Source organism: Ursus americanus, chromosome 24, assembly GCF_024610735.1.
Source record: "Ursus americanus isolate L20-20 chromosome 24, mUrsAme1.1.p, whole genome shotgun sequence".
Classification (NCBI taxonomy): domain Eukaryota; kingdom Metazoa; phylum Chordata; class Mammalia; order Carnivora; family Ursidae; genus Ursus; species Ursus americanus.
Window position 1 is genome coordinate 31046795 of NC_142150.1, and position 16478 is coordinate 31063272.

Here is a 16478-nt window from a genome sequence, read left to right on the forward strand (position 1 = left end):
TGGGTCATTCAGAGGTCTTGTGGGAAGAATCATGGGCAAGGAAAAAGAAATATATTTAAGAGACTTAAGAGAAGCAAAGCAGTTTGGTATCAAAAAGATCTATAGCTGCATGTGTATCTAGTCACAAATCTGAGGGTGGGAGCATGTTCGAGAACATCTGGATTCAGATAAAAGAAGAGCAGAAGAGAAGTGACATCATCATGGGATTAGACCGTAGACTACCTAGCCAGATGGAAGATAAAGATAAAGCATTTTCGATGTAGATCACAAGACTGGACTGAGTTAGGAGAGCATGGTGATAGGGATTTCAAATGTCAAGCCCTAAGCCCAAAGTCACATTCAGCCAAAAAGCAGTATACTTGATTAATTCTTTTTCTTCTGTTTATGTTTTTCTGATCATTAAAGAAATACTTGCTTATTGTAGAAATGTAGTAGTACAGAAAGGTGTAATGAAGCAGAATAATAATCACCTCCAAACCCACTACTGACAGCACTCACCATTTATGTACTTGCTGTTATTCCTAGTGGGGTTTTTTGTTTGTTTGTCTTGGGTTTTTTTGGTTTTGTTTTTGGTGGTTTTTTTTTTTTTTTAGCTTAAACAACAGAAATTTATTTTCTCACAGTCTTCAGGCTAGAAGTCTAAATCAAGGTGTCAGCAAGTTTGGTTTCTCCTGAGGTCTCTCTCTCCTTGGTCTAATATTTTTTTATTCATGAGTGTTTTTACACAGTATAGATAATGCTGAGTTACATTTGTATGGCCTTTTTTTTTAAATGTAGGAGCTTTTTCTAAATTCTTACATCAAAAATTCTTTTTAAATCTCATTTTATTTATTTTTTTCTTCTTTGAAAATTTACATCTTTTATTTGCCTTCATGTATCTTCATCTCAAAAGGAGGAAATATGAAATAGGAGTTCTAGATGTAATTATAAAAACAGTTTCACTCTTTACTGTTTCCTACCATTATTTTCAGTTTTCTGACTATTTCAGTCAATACTATTAGGCAGGAAAAAGACATAAGAGAGATAAAAATTTTAAAGGAAAAGGAAAATTACATCATTTGTAAGTGACACAAATACTTAAACTGGAAAGCCCCAGATAAGTTGAAATCTATTACAAAAGGTATGAAACTTCAGCAAGGCAATTAGACAGAACATACTAAAACCAATGATTTATTTAAAAATAATAGCCTTGGGACACCTGGGTGGCTCAGTCAGTTAACCCTCTGACTTTGGCTTGGGTCATGATCCCAGGGTCTCAGAATTGAGTCCTGAGACGGCTCCTTCCTCAGCAGGGAGCCTGCTTCTCCCTCTGCCTGCATCTCCCCCTGCTTGTATGCTCATTCTTTCTCTCTCTCTCTCTCTCTCTCTCTCTCTGACAAACAAATAAATAGAAATCTTTATAAAAAAAGTAAAAATAAAAACAATAGCCTTTATATATTCAGATGAGAAGAAAAGTCCCTTTTAATAATAGCAAGAGAAGATAAAATACCTAGCAATAAACCCAACAAGAATATACAAGACTATATGTAGAAGACTTTAAAACACTACTGAAGAACCTAAAAGAAGACTTGGGCATATGGAAAGGCATACTGTGTTCTTGGAAAGGAAGACTTAAAAATCATAAAGCTGTCAGTGCTCCTAATTTAATCTATAATTAGCACGATCTCAGTAAAAACAGGATTTTATTTTGCTTGTTTCCTTATTTTGTTGAGACAAGCTGATTGTAAAGATTATACAGAACAACTAAATAGACCAGAATAACCAGGAATATCCTGAGAAAGAAAAGAAATAATGGGGCACTAGCTCTACCAGATTTAGAATCTATTATAAGGCTATAAAATTTTATTAATAAAATAGCTAACATAAAACACTATGTCCCAGGTACTGTTCGAAGCGCTATATATATAAAATAATTCATTTAATCCTCACAACAGCCCATTACGATGAACTTGCTGAAACTCACAGAGCCAGTAAGTTGCAGAGGTTAAATTTAAACTCAGAAAGTTGGCTCCAATATATGCTCTTCATCACTATTCTATACAAACATTCATTATTGGCACATGAATAGAAAAGTAAAAATCAATGGACCAGAATGGAGAAGCCCCTAAATTGACCCAAATATGAAAATGGTACTACCCTGTGTTGGAGGAGGTAGGGCATTTTAAATGAATGAGCACAACTAGTAGCCATCTTCTAAAAAGTTGGACTCCTTCCTCACACCTTACATGAAAATAAATTCCAGATGGATCAAAAATTTCTATGTGAAAATTGAAACCATAAATACACTCAAAGAAACCACAGGAAAATGTTTTTATAATCTCACAGAGAGAAAAGCCTTTCTAAATATGAATGACAAAAAACCTGGAAGTCATAAAAGAAACTATTGATGTATTTCGTTAGATAAAAAAAGGACAAAAAAGCCCTATAAATAAGAACAAAAGATTAATAACAAACAGGAAGAGATATTTGCAACTTATATTACAGATGAAAGGCTAATATCCTTACATACAGAGTCCCTAAAAATCAGTTATAGAAATACTAAAAATTCATGTGCCTGGGTGGCTCAGCCCGTTAAGAATCTGCCTTTGGCTCAGGTCATGATTCCAGGGTCCTGGGATCGAGTCACGAGTCCGGCTCGCTGCTCAGTGTGGAATCTCCCTCTCCCTCTGACCCTCCCCTCTGCTCATGCTCTCTCTCTCTTTCAAATAAATGAATAAAAGAAAAAGAAATACTAAAAATTCTGTAGAAAATTTCATGAAGGAAATGAACAGAAAACTCACAGAAAAGGATTGTATAAATGGTTCTTTAAAAAAAAATTTTTTAAATAGCTTGAGGGGGCACCTGGGTGGCACAGTCGTTAAGCGTCTGCCTTTGGCTCAGGGCGTGATCCCAGCGTTCTGGGATCGAGCCCCGCATCAGGCTCCTCCGCTATGAGCATGCTTCTTCCTCTCCCACTCCCCCTGCTTGGGTTCCCTCTCTCGCTGGCTGTCTCTACCTCTGTCAAATAAATAAATAAAATCTTTAAAAAAAAATAGCTTGAGATATAACTGAATGCCATAAAATTCACTTCTTTCTTTCTTCCTTCCTCCTCCCTTCCTTCCTTCCTTCCTTCCTTCCTTCCTTCCTTCCTTCCTTCCTTCCTTCCTTTCTTTTAGAGTACGTGAGAGAGCACAAGTGGGAGGGGAAGAGGGAGAGGGAGAGAGAATCTGAAGCAGACTCCATGCTGAGTGCGGAGCCTGATGCCAGGCTTGATTTCATGACCCTGAGATCACAATGTGAGCCAAAACCAAGAGTCAGACACTTAACCCACTGTGCCACCCAGGCACCCCAGGTGCCCCTATTTTTTATTTTTTTTAAAGTAGACTCCATGCCCAATGTGGGGCTTGAACTCACAATTTTGAGATTGAGAGTATCATGCTCTATGGACTGAGCCAACCAGATGCCCCAAAATTCACCTACTTGAAATGTACGGTTCAGTGGTATTTAGTGTATTCATACACAGTTGTGCAACCATCACCACAATCAATTTTAGATAGAACATTTTCATCACCAACTCCCCCCACCACCCAAAAAATCCCATACTTATTAGCAGTAACTAATTACTAATTACCTGCTACTTTCCCCCCACCCACCTACTTGTAGCCCCTACTTTACTTTCTGTCTCTTTGGATTTGCCTATTCTGGACATTTCGTATAGATGGAATCATACAATATGTGGGCTTCTGTGTCTGGTTTCTTTCACTTAAAATAATGGTTTCAAGGTTCATCCATGTGTAGTATGTATCGAGTGCAGACCTCATTCCTTTTCTATGGCCAAATAATATTCCATCATATGGGTGTCCCACATCTGTTTATCCACTCATCCATAGACAGATAGCTGGGTTGTTTCTACTTTTTGGCTGTTATGAATAATGCCGCAGTGAACATCTGCATTCAAGTTTTCGTGTGAACATATGTTTTCACTTCTCTTGGGTATATACCTAGGAGTGGGATGTTGGGTCATATGGTAATTCTGTGTGTAACTTTGTGAGGAACTGCCTGTTTTCCAAAGTAGCTGCATCATTTTACATTCCCACCAGCAATGCATGGGTTATAGTTTCTCCACATTCTTGCCAACACTTGATATTATCTGTCCTTTTTATTATAGGCATCCTAGTGAGTATGAAGTGGTATCTCATTATGCTTTTGATTTATATTTATCTGATGACTAACGATGTTAAGCATCTTTTCATGTGCGTATTGGTCATTTGTGTATCTTCTTTGGAGAAATGTTCATCTACATTGTGTTATGTACCAGCACATTTGTTCCTTTTAATTACTGAGTAGTATTCCATTATATGAATATAGCACAATTTGTTTTTGTTCACCTGTTAGGTGACATGTGCATTATGTGGTTTTTGGGTACTATGAATAAAGTTTCTAATGACATTTGTCTACAAGTCTTTTTGTGCACATTTTCCCCCAGCTTTGTTGTGATATACATGGCACATTATAGAAGCTTAAGGTATACAAAGTGATGATTTGATACATATGTATATTGCAAAATGATTATCACAGTAAGGTTAGTTAGCACCTCTATTACCTCACATAATTACCTGGGTTTTTTTGTGGGGGATTTGTTGTTGTTGTTTTTGGTGGTGAAAACATTTAAGATATACTCTCTTAGCGACTCTCAAGTATATAATACAGTATTGTTAAGTAGAGTCATTATGTCCCCAGAACTTATTCATCTTATAACTAGAAGTTTGTAGCCTTTGACCAACATCTCCCCATTTCTACCAACCCCATTCTTGGCAACCTCCATTCTACTCGCTATTTCAATGAGTTTGGATTTTTAGATTCCATATATAATTTGAGCTCATACAGTGTTTGTCTTTCTCTCTCTGACCTATTTCACTTAGTATAATGCCTTCAAGGTCCATCCACATTTCTGTAGAAGGCAGGATTTTCTTTTCTTTTATAGCTGAATTGTATTCCACTATACACATATACTGTATTTTCTTTATCCATTCATACATCAACACTGAGGTTGTTCCTGACTAGTCTATTGTGGATAATGCTGTAATGAACACGGGAGTGCATATATGTCTTTGAGACAGTGATTTCATTTCCTATGGATATATACCCAAATATGGGATTGCTGGATTGTATGGGAGTTCTATTTTTAACTTTTTGAGGAACTTCATACTGTTTTCCAGAATGACTGTACCAGTTTACATTCTCCCTAACACAAGGGTTTCCTTTGCTCCACATTCTGCTGACATTTGTTACCTCTTTTTTTTTAATAATTTTTATAGATGTGAGGTGATATCTCATTGTGGTTTTGATTTGCATTTCCCTGATAATTAGTGATGTTGACCATCTTTTCATGTATCTGTTGGCCGTTAATATCTTTTCTTTGGGAAAATATCTATTCAGGTCCTCTGCCCATTTTTAAATTGGGTTATTTGGGCTGTTTTGCTCTTAAGTTGTAGGAGTTCCTTATGTATTTTGGATATTGATGACTTATCAGATATATGGTTTACAAATATTTTTTCTCATTCTGTAGGTTACCTTTTCATTTTGTTGACCATTTCTTTTGCTGAGCAGAAGCTTTGAGTTTGATGTAGTCCCACTTATTTATCTTTGCTTTTGTTCCTTGTGCTTTCGGTATCACATCTAAAAAAATCATTGCCAAGACCAATGTCAAGAAGCTTTTCCCCTATGTTTTCTTCCAGGAGTTTTATAGCTTCAGTTCTTACATACAAGTTCTTAATCCATTTCAAGTTAACTTTGGTAAGTGGTGTAAGGCAGGGGTCCAATTTCATTCTTTTGCCTGAATATCCTGTTTTCTCAGCACCATTTAATGGAGAGACTGTTCTTTCTCCATAGAGTGTTGTTGGCTCTCTTGTCAAATATTAGTTCACTATACTATACATGGGTTTATTTCTAGGCTCTCGATTCTGTTTTATTCGTCTGTGTAAATTTTTTTATGCCAGTACCATACTGTTTTGATTATGTTATAGATTTGTAATATAGTTTGAAATCAGGAAGTGTGATATCTCCTGCTCTGTTCTTTCTTAGGATTGAGTTAGGTATTCAGGGTCTTTTGTGGTTTCATATGAATTTAAGGATTTTTTTTTGTATTGCTGTGAAAAATTCCATTGGAATGCTGATAGAGATTACATTGAATCTATAGATAGCTTTGAGGAGTAGGAACATTTTAACAGTATTAATTCTTCCAATTCATGAACACAGGTATCTTTCCATTTGTTTGTGTCTTCTTCAATTTTTTTCATCAAAGTCTTACAGTTTTCAGTGTACAGATTTTTCACTTCTTTGATTAAATTTATTCCAAAGTATTTTATTGTGTTTGATACTATTGTAAATGGGATTGTTTTATTTCTTTTTCAAATAGTCTGTTGTTAGTGTATAAAAATGCAACTGATTTTTATATATTGATTTGTGTCTTGCAACTTAACTGAATTCATTTATTAGTTCTAACAGTTTTTTGATGGATTTTTTAATTTTTCAATTTTTTAAAAGATTTTAATTTATTTGAGAGAGAGGGTGAGCAAGCAAGAGAGAGAGTACACATGAGCAGGGGTGGAGGGAGAGGGAGAGGGAGAAGCAGACTCCCCACTGAGCAGGGAGCCTGAGGCGGGCTCTATCCCAGGAGATCATGACCTGAGCTGAAGGCAGACACTTAACCAACTGAGCTATCCAGGTGCCCCTCGATGGATTTTTTAAAAAAGATTTTCTATATAAGGTGATATCATCTACAAACAGAGACGATTTTACTTCTTCCTTTCCAATTTGAATGGCTTCCATTTCTTTTTCTTGCCTAATTTCTCTGGCTAGGACTTCCAATACTATATAGTTGAAAAGGCATGGTCTTGTTCCTGATCTTAGAGGGAGAGTCTTCAGTCTTTCACCATTGAGTATGTTAGCTGTGGGCCATAAATGGCCTTGATTTTGTTGAAGTACATTCCCTTCTATACCTAATCTGTTCTGAGTTTTTTCATGAAAGGATGCTGAACTTTGTGGACATATGTTTTTATTTCTCTTGGATAAATATCTAAGGGTGGAATTGCTGGCAGACTTTTTCCAGAATGGTTGTATTGTTTTACATCCCTACCAACAATGTCTGAAAAATCCCTATTGTTAACACGTCCTTGCTAACATTTGGTGTTTTCAGTCGTCTTTTCTCCCTTAGCTTCATTGAGATATAATTGACATGTAACATTGTTTAAATTTAAGATGTACAATGTGATGATTTCATATATGCATATGTTGTGAAGTGATTATCACTATAAGGTTATTTTTAAAAATATGGAACACTTCACAGATTTGCCTATCATTCTTGCACAGGGGCCATGCTAATCTCTGTATCATACCAATTTTAATATATGTGTTGCTAAAGTGAGCACAGACTTTTAAACTTTAGCTTTTCTAATGAGTATGAAGTGGTATCTCATTGTGGTTTTAATTTGCATTTCCCTGATGATTAATGATGTTTAACACTTTTTAATTCTTTATTGGCCATTTTCTTTGTGAGGTGCCTTTTGAAATCTTTTGCTCAGTTTTGGGTGGGTTGTTTTAATTACTGAATGGTAGGAGTTCTTTATGTATTCTGGTTGCAAGTCAGATATGCATGTTGCAAATATTTCTACCATTCTTTGGCTTGTTTTTTTCCCTTAATGGTGTCTTTCACTGAGCAGAAGTTTTTAAAGTCCATTTGATCAATTTTTTCTTTTATGGTTAGTGCCTTCTGGGTCCAGTTTTTAAAAATCTTTGCCTACCCTAAGTTTGTGACACTATTACTCTACATTTTCTTCTAAAAGCATTAGAAATCTAGCTTTTATATTTAGGTCTATAATCCATCTTGAATCAATTTTTGTGGGTGGTTTGAGGTTGAGGTCAAGGTTCTTTTTTGTACCATCTGGATAGCTAGTTGCTTGTTCCAGCACCATTTGTTGAAAAGACTTTACTTTTCCCACTCAATTGTTTTGGCTCTTTTGTTAAAAAAAGATATATATATATATATATATATATATCAATTGACTTTATATGTGTGAGTGCATTTCTAGATTCTCTATTCTGTTCTCTTGATCTACTTGTTAAACTTTAGTCTTGATTACTTTAGCTTTATAGTAAGGTAGTGTATACACTTCAGCTTTTGCTTTTCCATGATTGTTTTGGTCTTTAGAGGCCCCTTGCATTTCCATGTAACTTTTAGGATAAACTTGGCAATTTCTACAAGACAGACAGACAGAAGGAAAGAAAAGAAAAGAAATCCTGAGAAGACTTTGATTGAGATTTGAAGACTGTAGATCAATTTGGGGAGAATTGTCAACTTCATAATATTGAATCTTCCAATCCATGGACATAGTACGTTTTTCCTTAGGTCTTCTTGTATTTACCTCAGCAATGCATCATAGTGTTTAGTATATAGATCTTACACATTTTATTGAATTTATCCCTAAATACTTGATGTTTTGTTATAATATTATAAAGAATGTTATTGTTTAAAGTTTTTTTCTTTACCAATTTTTCATTGCATGACTGTAGAAATATAATTGCTTTTTGTATATTCCACTTGTATCCTGTGACTTTGTTAAATTCACTTATTAGTTCTCATAGTTTCTTTGTAGATTCCTTAGAATTTTCTGCTTGCAAAATCATGTCACATGCAAATAGAGAAAGTTTTACTTCTTCCTTTCCAATCTCGGTAGGGGTCTTTCTTTTTCCTTTCTTTATTGCACAGAGTAGGACCTCATTACAATATTAAATAGAAGTGGTAAGAGCAGATAACCTTGCTTTGGCCAGAAAGTTTTCAGTCTTTAGAATTAAATAGGTTTTTCATGGATGCCCTTTATTAGGGTTGAAGAAGTTTACTTTTATTCTTTGTTGGTGAGAATTTTTATTGTGAATTGGTACTTAATTTTTTATTATTTTTCTGAATCTATTGAGTGATATATGATTTTTCTCTTCTGTACTTGTTCATGTGGGTAAATCCACCTTAGTCATGATTTATTATCATTTTCATATTTCATTGGATTCTTTTAACTAACATTTTGTTAATGATTTTTTTTATCTATCTGCATGAGATATTTTAGGCTACAGTTTTCTTGTAAGTTTGAGAGTCAGGATTATTCTGGCCTCATAAAATGAGTTTGGAAATATTGCCTCCTGTCTTTCTTGAAAGAGTTTATATATGATTGGTAATATTTTTTAAGTGCCTTTTTTCCCAAGAAGACTTGAACTTTTTAATTAGGCTTAATATGCTTCTTATACACTCTTTTCCTGACACTTCTCATACATACAATTGTTAGCTTAAAATCTGCCTTTCTTATTGGACTATAAGCTCCATAAGAGCATTTATCTGTTTTGCTTACTTCTTTGTTCCTAGCATCTAGCCAAGTGCCTGGATCAAAGCATGTATAAACGAATATTTACTGAATTGTATTAAATTAAGGGGGAAATAAGAGACTAGAATACTGAAGAAAATATAAAGTCTTCCTTTGGGGCGCCTGGGTGACTCAGTAGGTTAAGTATCTGACTTCGGTTCAGGTCATGATCTCAGGGTCCTGGAACTGAGACCCACGCACTCATGCTCTCTCTTATATAAATAAATAATATCTTTTTTAAAAAATAAAAAGTCTTCCTTTTAATTTTTTTATTTTAATTTTTTATTTGAGTACAGTGGACACACGTGTTACATTAGTTTCAAGTATACAACAGAGTGATTCAACATCTCTCTATGTTTTGCTAGGCCCACTACAAGTGAGTTTATTATCTGTCACCATACAACTATACAATATAATTGACTGTATTCTATGATATACATTTTATTCCCATGATTTATTCATTACCTAACTGGAGACCTATATTTCCCACTTCCCTTCACCCTTTTTTCCCATCTCCCCGCCTCTCTCCCTTCTGGCAACCATCAGTTTGTTCTCTGTATTTATAGATCTGATTCTGTCTTTTGTTTGTTTTTTAATTTGTTTTGTTTTTTAAATTCCATATATGAGCAAAATTATACAGCATTTGCCTTTCTCAGTCTGACTTATTTCACTTTGCATAATACCATCTAGGTCCATCCATGTTGTTGCAAAAGGCAAGATCCCATCCTTTTTATGGCTGTGTAATATTCCATTATATATGTGTATGATACGTATATATATACATATCACATCTTTATCCATGCATTTATCAATAGACAAGTTGCTTTCACATCTTGGCTATTATAAATAATGTTGCAATAGGGGAGGTGAGTGGGAGGATGGAGTAACAGGGTGATAGACATTAAGGAAGGCATGTGATGTAATGAGCACTAGGTATTATTTAAGATTGATGAATCACTGACCTCTACCTCTGAAACCAGTAATACATTATATGTTAATTAATTGACTTTAAATAAAAAATTTAAAAATGTTGGGGCGCCTGGGTGGCTCAGTCGTTAAGCGTCTGCCTTCAGCTCAGGGCGTGAATCCGGCGTTATGGGATCGAGCCCCACGTCGGGCTCCTCCGCTGGGAGCCTGCTTCTTCCTCTCCCACTCCCCCTGCTTGTGTTCCCTCTCTCGCTGGCTCTCTCTGTCAAATAAATCAATAAAAATCTTTAAAAAAAATTTTTTTAATGTTGCAATGAACATAGAGGTGCATATATAAAAGTCTTCCTTATTAAAAAATTACATTGCAGCAGGGTGCTGGGCTGGCTCAGTCAGAGGAGTGTGCAACTCTTGATCTCAGGGTCTTGAGCTGGAGCCCCACATTGGATGTAGAGGTTTCTTAAATAAATAAAACTTTTAAAAATTACACTGTAGCAAAAAGAACAATGAAGGCTATGTGGATGGTATACTATTAATGAATGAAAAAAAAACAGCATTCACCTTCTATTTTGATTTAGTCTTCTCAAAGAGGATGCTGTTTGTTTGGGTTTTTTTTTTTTTTAAAGGTTTTATTTATTTATTTGTCAGAGAGAGAGAGAAAGAGAGAGAGAGCACAAGCAGGGGGAGCAGCAGGCCGAGGGAGAAGAAGGCTCCCTGCTCAGTAAGGAGCCCGATGAGGGACTCCATCCCAGGACCCTGGGATCATGACCTGAGCTGAAGGCAGACGTTAACTAACTGAGCCACCCAGGGATCCCTAAAGAGGATGCTGTTTGGACTGAAAAAGATAAAATGAACTGTAGTTCCAGGGAATGAAATCAAACATGACTGGGATTGTAGGAGATCACCTAACTGCTTTAAATGAACTCAAGTTTCTGGAACTAATTTACATTCCAGAGTACAGAGACCTAGTAGATAAGCTGGCTGAACCACTGCTGGCATTCTTTAGAAAGTGGAAATTGTGCCTATTATGGAGGGGTGGGGCGCAGAGAAGCTCCAAAGATTGGAGTCAGGGAACCAATATTCAGAAGGTCATTTCAGCAGACTGAAGGTTGGTGACCTTGATATCTATCTTGGGTGATATTCTTCAACTATTAAACAAATAAGTATCTGTAGATATTCAGGAAAGGAAGCTGTGATAACTGTAAACCTATCAGAATTTATTGAAGAAGAAGTAGGGCGAGAGGACGAGGGGACAGGAGGAGAGGAGAGAAGAAAAGTGGGGAAAGGGAAAGAAAGAAAGCCCACACTTGGTGGGTAAGGAAGGCCTGCTTTCAACCCCAGCTCTTTCACCTCTTAGTAAAATGACATTGGGCAAGTTATTTAATTTCTATAAGCCAAATTTCCCTATTTGTAAAGTAGAAGTAATAAGAGAACAACCTACTTCATAGGGTAGTCCTGAGGTTTAAACCAAATAGTGTATCTAAAATGGTTACTTATTTATCAAAATCAGTGATAATTGTGAGGTGATGGGAGTAGTAATGCATGATGGTAATGTCCATAATACTGAAGGAGGAGGAAATGAAATAGTCAATGCAAACTTATTCCCTTTCTAAAGGGATTACTAGACTGGTAAATTGGGAGGAATCTGTACTTAGTATGGCTATATTTATTATATTCATTTAGTTTATTTGAATTTCAGCAGGATGTTGACAACATCTCTGCGATATCCTTGTGAATACCAGAAGGAATATAGGATGGATAATAAATAATTGGTTGAACAATCATACCAAAAATGTGCCAATTAATGGGTTTATATCATCCTAAAGGGACATCTCCAGAAGTGTAATTCTGGACTATGTCCTTAGCCATTTTTTTGAATGAGAGCATTGACGGCAAGCTAATCAAAGTTGGGGAGAGATAGCTGATAAGCTGCCTGAAAGAAACAGGACGTGAAAAGAGATAGTATAATACAGTGGAGCAAATATGGGCATGGTATCATGGGTCTGCAACCAAAACCTGTGTGGCCTTGAGTAAGTTAAGTAACCACCTAAGCCTTAGTTTCCTCAGAATACCACTTATCCCGTGGTGGTTGTGAGAATAAAAATATATACGTATGTGTATGTATTAGTTATCTATTGCTATGTCATAAATGACCCCAAACCTTAGAGGCTTAACACAGTAAACATTATTTGACACAGTTTCTAAGTATCAGGAACGTGGGAACAACTTACTTGGATGGTTCTGGCTCAAGGTCCCTTGTAAGCTTGAAATCAAGACTTAGGTTGGGGCTGCCATCATCTGAAGGCTTGAATGGGACTCCTAAACTCACTTGTAGTACTGTTGTCAGGAGGCCTTGGTAGTTCATATTCCTCATGATTATGGCAGTGGCTTCCTCAAAAAAAAGTGATCTCAGAGAGAGAGAGCGAGAGTAAGCAGGAAGCCACAGTACCTTTTATGACCTAGTCTCTGAAGTCACATACTGTCACTTTGGTTTTATTCTGTTCCTTAGAAGTGAATCACTCAGTTTAGCACATACTGAAGGGGAAGGGAATTAGGATCCACCTTTTGAAGAGAGGGGAGTATCAGGAGATTTTTTTGACATATCTTAAAACCACTACAATATAAAAAGTACTCTATACAGTGCTTAACACTTAGTAGGTACCCCGTAAATGGCACTTATTATTATACTGTTATTAGTATATATCTAATGCGTGTGCTCTTTACTGTAAAGCCATCATGAGCAGGACAAGAAAATCTCATGGTTCTTCAGATTCCTGGAAAATATAGAGAAAGAAGCATCATATATCACTCTAATTCATTACATGTGTTTTGTAAATTAAAATGAATGGACTACATTGCATTAATACAATTAATAAAAATACAATTTAGTAATACTTAATGGGCGTACCTAAAATGCATAGTCAACCTGAAAACACCGGTGACATGGATAACTTGAATGACAGTTAATCCAAAAATTGATTTTGTTTGGTTTTATTAAGGATTTTATACTTAAATGTAGGTAATGGCTCATCTGAGTATTCATTGAATTTTAATTGTGTAATGTATGAGCTTGTCTTTCTGAGTGTCCTGCTCTCCTTTCCATTTAAGAATGGGCCACAGCTAAAACTTACAGAGAGGCCCCAGTCTACAGCAAAGATAAGACTTGCTGTTCACATGCCTTCCCTGAGGGCAACGAGCAATTTGGGGAAGATATAAACCAACAAACAAAAAAGTATTTTATCAGCAAAGGGCTCAATTAAGCAGGAGAGTTAATGTTGACAGTAAAAATGTCAAAGCAAGAATTAATATGGCTAAATCACTGGGTAATCTAGATTTCCTCTGTTTATGTATACATTTGTATACATACGGGTATAGAATGTCCATCATTAGCCTCAAGGATTGTCTGATGTTCATGGTAAACAAAAACATAAGAACTCTCCAACTCCAGGTGGACAGAGTAATTTAATGGGTCACTTTGGGAAGATAAGATCATTAAATAGAAGATACTGTCACACCTTAAACTGATTAATTTTCTAGTGGTTTTTTTCCTAGTGTTTTGATTTGCATTAAACATTAGACAGATCCTCAGGCTAGTGTCTGACATGGTTGAACTTTCTTTAATATCTTACCAACATAGTGATCAAACTTCTAAGGTGTTCAAAACATAGCCACTAATTTGAAAGTGAGTAAAAACGGTCCCTGAAGAGCCAGTGTTTACAAAGTTTATATGTGTTTTCATAGGCAAGGCAGTAAGTCTCCTTAGAGTTTCACAGGGAGCTTCTTATAAATGCATAACCTTCAATACTGATCAGGTCATCAATTGCAGATTTTAAAAAAAGTGAAAGTGGTCTAAAGTATTGCTAGCCATAGCCACTAAATTAGGTTCCTGGACCCAATTCCAATATAGGGGAGTGGCTTCCCACACCACACCAAGCAGTTTTTAGACACCAGCAGGGTGTCCAAGAATTCAGCTTAATGCACCTCAATCCTGATACTATCAACCTGGAGATAGCATCTGATTCCAGAGGATAAAGGTTCTGGCCTACAAGCCTGCCCCCCACCACCTTACTTCTGAAGGTGCCAATGGCAAGCCCAGGTTGTTATCTGTACTTCTGACCAATTAACTATAAATCTGTGGTTCCCAGGACTTCTTCCTCAGGTTTGAGTAATTTGCTAGGGCAGCTCACAGAACTCAGACAAGCATTTTACTTAATAGACTACAGGTTTATTATAAAAGGAAATAGCTCCGGAACAGCCCGTTGGAAGAGATACATAAGACAAGCTATGGGGAAAGGGCACTGGGATTCCATGCTCTCTCCAACTGCACCACTCTCCCCAAATCTCCACGTGTTCACCAACCCAGAAACTCTCAGAACCCCATCCTTTTGGGTTTCTATGAAGGCTTCATTACATAGGCATGGTTGATTAAATCATTGGCGTTTGGCAATTGAACTCTATCTCCAGGCCCTCTCCCCTCCCCAGCAGTAGGGGGATGGGACTGAAAGTTCCAACCCCCTAGTCACAAGGTTGGTTCTGGCAACCACATCCTTACATGCTTTCAAAAGCCACCTCATTCACAAACAAAAGACGCTTTTATCACTCTTGACACTTCGGAAATTCCAAGGGTTTTGGGAGCTGTGAGACAGGAACTGTGCCCGAAGACCAAATATATATGAGAAATATATTTTGTTCATCCCAATGACCAAAAATATACTTTTTGTAAATCACAATATCACAGCTACAAACCAACAATCATGATAAATGTTATCAGAAAAGAGAGTCACTAGAGATCCAGACAGTGAAGAGAAAATCCATATTAAAAGCAGTATTTTAAGGTCATTTACCATATAGGGAACAAATAAATGATTTTATTAATCTTTTTGCTCTTTGAGGATATCTTTCTATTATGTTCCAGGACAATAAGCTATATTCATAATGTTAAGCCAGAATGATTAAGCAAAAGGTAACTATGTTCACTATTATCTTTTTGGTAAGACAAGGTAGTTTGTGATACAGTTTAGAGATACTTCTGTCAAATATGCTTAAAATTGGAAAAAAATGTTGACATTTGAGTAAGCTTTACTTATTCTATGAAATGCACATAGAAGTAGGGGTCACGAGAGGCTTCTGGAAATACTATGTACTGATTTAGCATCGTGAAGGTTGTGCATCCTGTTCTGTGAATAATTAAATAATTATAATAACAACCATCATTTAAATGTGTTAGGAACTGTGTTAAATCTTTTCATGCATTACAATATTGAATCTTCTCAACCACCATTTGAGTAAATATTATTATATCTGGTTTAAAGACAAGGAAATTGAAGCATAGCAGATAAATGATTTGTCTGACATTGTTTAAATAGTCAGTGGTAGAGCCAAAAGGAAAGTGAGGTCTGAAAACCTCCACCCAGGTTTACTTAGTCTAAGTGTTTACGGTGATGAGGAATACCCTTTCTAAGGAGGAATGATATTGTACCTTCCAGTTTATTTTCAAAAGAATAAGTGAGGATCCGCTCCTTTATTTCCTATTTGTATGACCCTTTGTTTTTTCTCTCACCCTGTGGTAAACTGAATAATGGCACAGCACCCAAAGATATCCAGTTCCTAAGCCCTGGAACCTATGAATGTCATTTTATATGGCGAGAAGAACTTTGCAGGTAGGATTAAGTAAAGTATCTTGAGATGGAGGAGATTATCCTGGATAATATAATCACAAGTGTCCTTGTAAGAGGCAGACAAGGTTTGATAATAGAAAAGGAAAAAAGCAACGTGAAAGCCAAAAGCAGGGGGAGGACAGGGCCACAAGCCAAGGAATGAGAACAGTCTCTAGAAGATGGAAAAGCCAGGGCAACAGTCTCCTCTAGAACCTTCAGAAGGAACCAGCCTTGTTGACCCCTTGGTTAGCTCTGGAAGACACATGTTGGATCTATGGCCTCCAGAATTGTTAAGGGAATAAATCTCAGTTGTTTCAAGCCACTGAGTTTGTGGTCATTTGTTACAGCAGCCATAGGAATCTAATATACACCCCATATTACTGGCTTGGTGGCTGATTTGCTTCATACTTTGTCCTTGTGTTTTTCCTGCACTTTGTAATTATTTTATTACTTTCCTGAATGCAACTATAAAGTGTGTGAATAACGTATATGTAAAAGCAGTATTTCA

At 36.3% G+C, this 16478-nt stretch overlaps 1 protein-coding gene and 1 non-coding gene across 2 annotated transcripts in view; one reads left to right on the plus strand and one right to left on the minus strand.

Moving 5' to 3' along the window:
* CSTPP1 (centriolar satellite-associated tubulin polyglutamylase complex regulator 1) overlaps positions 1-16478 on the plus strand; it is a 180908-nt gene that overhangs the window by 104317 nt on the left and 60113 nt on the right. The window lies entirely within an intron of this gene.
* On the minus strand, positions 7306-7409 carry LOC123785367 (U6 spliceosomal RNA). The gene has a single exon (XR_006777616.1). It is a non-coding gene; the product is annotated as a U6 spliceosomal RNA (small nuclear RNA).